Genomic DNA, 5040 nt, shown 5'->3' with positions numbered 1-5040 from the left:
ACACACACCACACACACCACACATACACCCACACACACACACACACATCCCCCCCACACCACACACACACCACACACATCCCCCCACACACACACCACACACACACACCACACACACACACATACACACACTACACATACACCCCCCCACACACACACACACGCACATCACCCCCCCACCACACATACACACATTCACACACACACACACCCCACACACACACACCTCCCACCCAAGGACTATTATTAATACTCACCAGTATACCAGCAGATCCAAATTAAGCCAGCCAGGGCTTGAACTTTAAAAAGGGATGTATTCCAGTAGATTTAGAGAGATAACAACAGCTTGCATCTGAGGTACTGTTTGAAATTTGGGAAGAAATATTTAATTTAATCATTTAATCATTCAAGGTTTACAAAGAATTTGATGTTAATTTTCTCATTTGATTTTCACCAACAGCCCTGAGTGGTAAGTGAAGTTATCACCCCCATTTTACAAAGGAAGGCACTGAGGTTTGAAGGGATTATGACTTGCCCCGCTGAGCTAGTCAGTGTCTGAGAAGAGCCAATAGACTGAGAACTAGGATTTAGAGGTCTTCAGGACACAAGAGGATGGGAAGGTTCTCAGAGGTTAATTGATTGGCCCCGGGGACTTATGGCTATTTAGTGCGTAGGAAGAAGAATTAGGACTCACATCTCCCGGACTTCAAGACCACTATGTAAAAATGCCTCAAAGATGACCGAAAACTATTCCTCCTAAGGTCCTTTTTCCCTTCCTTGCCACCAAATATTTTGACCCACTTCCAAGTCACAAAATTGCCATGAAGTCCAATTACTTTCTTCCGGCTGGGTTCAAGCCTTGCAGAAGTCTGCCAGTGGAGAAATGAGAAGAGAAGGGATTCACGGTATGTATAGAAAGCCCACTCATTAGCTGGCCTCTGAATAATGAAAAATAATGGGAGGAATGACTTCTGTGAGGTGCTGAAGGTGCCTGACTATAACCAATACTGTTGTACTTAGCTGACTTCTTGATTAAGAGAGGAGGTGGGAAGCCATGAGAAGGGTGCTTCCTCATTGGGGGCAGTGGTCTATAAGAAGGCAGAGCTTCAAGCTTCCTTTCCATGCTCAACCAGACCCTTTGGACTTTGGTCCACAAGATGGCAGTGCAGAGAAGGATTTGAATAGGCTGCTTATCTTTACCAAGGATCATTTCTGTGGGGACCACGGGAGGCAAAGTTTGGGTCTACTTCCCCTCTACCCCCCTTTCTGCACCTCCTCCTGGGGTACACTGGACTCTGAAGCAACCACCTTGAACTTTTGTTGTTCAATCATTTCAGTTGTGTCTGATTCTTCGAGACCCTATTTAGGGTTTTCCTTATTTTACAGATGAGGAAACTGAGGCAAATGGGGTGAAGTGACTTACCCAGGGTCACACAGCTAATAAGTATCTGAGGTCAGATTTAAACTCAGGTGTTCCTGACTTCAGTCCCAATGTTCTATCCACTGTGCCATGTAGTTGTCTACCTTGAGCCTATATTCTAATAGAGCACTCCACTGCCATCCAGAGACACCACCTGTTTCCATCAAAATCTCCCAGGACTACCTTCCATTCCCTAGGGCCCTGCCAAATGAGTGAAGCTGAAAACTTTATTTGAAGATTTTTTCATTTCTGAAAACTTAACTTGTTCTGAGTGGATGATGAGGTGATACCTAGTAGGTAGCCTATCCCAAGTAATGTGTCTTTACATGGGCCTTCAAATTCAACCAGCAAACATTTATTGGGTCTTTATTAAGTGTTAGGCACTATTATGGGTGCTAGGGGAACAAAGGAGAACGAAAGAATCCATGTTCTCAAAGAAGGGAGAGAACATATACATAAAAAGGTACATAAAAGATACATGCAGAGTAGATGGATGGTAACCTTAGAGAAGATGGATCTAGCTGCTGGGGGACAGGGAAAAGCCTCCTGGAGAAAGCGCTCTTGGATCTGACTTTCAAAAGAAGCAAGGAAATCTGAGTGGTAGAAGTGAGGAAGGAGAGCTTTCCAGGCATGAGGACTGGCCAGTACAAAGGGGCAAATGTAGGAACCCAAGTACTGGATAACTGGGAAGATGTCGGTGCTCCTGACCACAACAAGGACATTCTGAAGAGAAGGCTTAAGAGGAAACATAATGAGTTCTGCTTTGAATGTGGAGTTTGAGACACTTATGGGACTTTAGTTTGATATATCCACTTGGCAATGGGTGATATGGGGCTGGAGTTTGGGGAAGAGCTAGGGCTAGATTTATAGATCTGGGACTCTAGGTCACCACTTTTAGTGAAATAAGAGCCAAAGCCCTCATCTGGGCCTTGGAGAAAAGCAATTACATAGGAAGATGCCTTGTTGGAGGGAGTAACTGTAGCTTCTTAATAGACAAAGTCACGAGGCTGGTTCATCAAGGGCATTCTACAGTCAAAGTTTAACTTTGTTACTGTGGCTGTTCAGTCATTTTTCAATTCTGTCTGACTCTTTGTGACCCCATTCAGAATTTTCTTGGCAAAGATGCTGGAGTCGTTTGTTATTTCCTTCTCCTGCTCATTTGACAGATGAGGAAACTAGGGCAAAGAGGGTGAAGTGACTTGCTCAGGGTCACACAGCTAGCAAGTGCCTGAGACCATATTTGAACTCAGGAAGATGAGTCTTCCTGACTTTAGATGTGACACTCCAAAGCACCTAATAAAATCTTTAGTCCTTTGTAGACAAAATTGGGAATCATGGATTAGATAAGCACAGAGTTAGATAGACTAAGAGGGAATTACCCAACCCAAAGAACCGTCACTAATGAATAAATAGCAACTTGGAGGAGCATCTCTAGTGGAGTGCCCAAGGGGTCTATTCTGGGCTCCAAATTGTTCAACATTTTAATCAGTGCTTTAGATGGCACAGATGGCATGGTCATCGAATCTGCAGATGACAGCAAGCTGGGGAAGAAGAAGGAAGAGGAGGAGAAACAAACACTTACAGGACTTTGGTTTGAGATATTCAATTGGCAATGGGTGATGTGGGACTGGAGTTTGGATCAGCAGAAGAGGAAGAAGAGGAAGAGGAGGAAGAGGAAGAAGAGGATGAAGAAACAACAATGTTTCCAAAGGGTTTCTGAGGATAGTAGAACCAAGATTCAAGAAAATGTCAATGAGTTAGAAAAGTGGACCCAATCCCATAAGATGAGTTGGGTAGCTAGGTGGTACAGTGGATGAATTGCCAGGTCTAGAGTCAGGAAGACTCATTCCTGAGTTCAAATCCGGCCTCAGACACTTACTAGCTGAACAAGTCACTTAATCCTGTTTGCCTCAGTTTCCTCATCTGTAAGATGAACTGGAGAAGGAAATGGCAAGCCATTCCAGCATTTTCGCCAAAATGGGGTCACAAAGAGTTGGACATGAGTGAAACAAGTGAACAATAACAATAAGATGAAATGACACAGGTTGTCTCACATTTGAATTTTTTAAAATCAACTGCAGGGGGGCAGCTAGGTGGCACAGTGATTAGAGCATTGGCCCTGGAGTCAGGAGGAGCTTAGTTCAAATCTGACCTCAGACACTTCACACTTACTAGCTGTATGACCTTGGGCAAGTCACTTAACTCCAATTGCCCTACCTTTCCCCCTCCAAAAAGCAATCAATCAATAAATTTTTTAAAAAATTTAAAAATAAAATCAACTACAGAATGGGTAAGGCATGGCAGGACCACAGTTCCTGTGAAAATGATTTCTTCCTCCCCCAAGCCTTTCCCCATCCCTGCAAGTAGAAGTGGCTTGGGCCCCCTCCAGAACAAGTCCTTTCAACGAGCCCTGACTATTCCAGGTGACCGTGTATTTAAGAAGCCAAGATGTTTTGCTCCTGGATCGGCAGAAACTTTGTCCTGTTCTTCCTTAGAGTGTTATCAGAAACAGATGAATCCCCACAGATTCTAATCACAAGTGGCTTCCCGGCCATAACCATTAGTGATATTGACTAGACTGTCTGTATCTTCTAACTCTAAAGGCTGAACTGAGAAGAATGCCTTCCAGCATTTTGTTCCCTTATTATTGCTAATAATATCAGCTTGTAAGTGGACAACAGCAGTAACTTGTCATCACAAGGAGATTGATGAGAGCAAAGCATCATCAAACATCCAGTCAGGGTTGAATACATAACATTGATATGTATAAACCATTAAATGGCAGAAGTAGAAGATATTTTAAAGATGTTTTATCTAGTCTGCACCTCCCACCCATTTTACAGAGGAGGAAACTGAGGCACAGAGTTGCATGCTTTGTCCAAGGCCACAGGTCAGTTGGCAGTCAAGGTCAGATTGAAATCCTGGTCTCCTGACTCCTGTTTCAGAGCTCTTTGCCCTGTAATCCCCTGGCAGAACTATGTATCTGGCACCATTCCATCCAGGAACAAAAGGACAAAGATCTTGTTTTCAGTTTTTGATGAAAAATCGAGTAAGTTTTTTTTTCCATTTCTAAAGCTAGTATGTTTCACCTGTTGTGATTCCCCCAGTTAAATAATTCATGAAATGTCAAACCTTCCCCTTCCTTCAGATGGGGACTTGTGACTCACATCATTTTTATCACTTGGCTGTTGTGCTGGTGTCAAGAAAAGAGAACGAGTTGGTGCCAACACCTGCCACCTGGGGACATGACTTAGCATCTTATTGAGATTCAGAGGCTGGGGAGATTCTGGTCACACAAACAAGCCTTGGTCCCATGACCATTTGTACTAAACACAGAGGGGAGACACTCTCTAGGGGAAGGACCTCAAGATGCGGACCTGTTATAAGAGCTGGGGATGCTTGGTCTGATGAAGGAAGACTCTGGGATGGGGGTGGGGGAAAAGGAAAGTGAGTGCTTTCTTCAAGTACTTTGATGGTTGCAATGGAGAAGAGGGATTCGTCTTGTTCTTGGCACCCAAAGGGTGAGATGGGTGAATGTATAGGGAAAAACCAAACTTTGTAACAATAATTCCCTATAGCCACATGGATGATCTCTCAGGATGTTCAGGCTTCTCTATCACA

General features: G+C 43.8%; 1 long non-coding RNA gene across 1 annotated transcript in view; it reads right to left on the bottom strand.

The window, feature by feature from the left end:
• The window catches only part of LOC138162086 (uncharacterized), an 18398-nt gene extending 18045 nt beyond the window's left edge, over nt 1-353 (bottom strand). The window contains exon 1 of the long non-coding RNA XR_011168540.1: nt 257-353. This is a non-coding gene — a long non-coding RNA (uncharacterized lncRNA). The remainder of the gene's footprint in view (nt 1-256) is intronic.
• Between the last annotated feature and the right edge of the window lie 4687 nt (nt 354-5040).

This window comes from Petaurus breviceps, unplaced genomic scaffold (genome assembly GCF_028583685.1).
Source record: "Petaurus breviceps papuanus isolate PSGF00001 unplaced genomic scaffold, PetGlider_PUasm1.0 186, whole genome shotgun sequence".
NCBI classification, from domain to species: Eukaryota; Metazoa; Chordata; class Mammalia; order Diprotodontia; family Petauridae; genus Petaurus; species Petaurus breviceps.
This window is presented reverse-complemented; position numbering and strand designations above follow the sequence as displayed.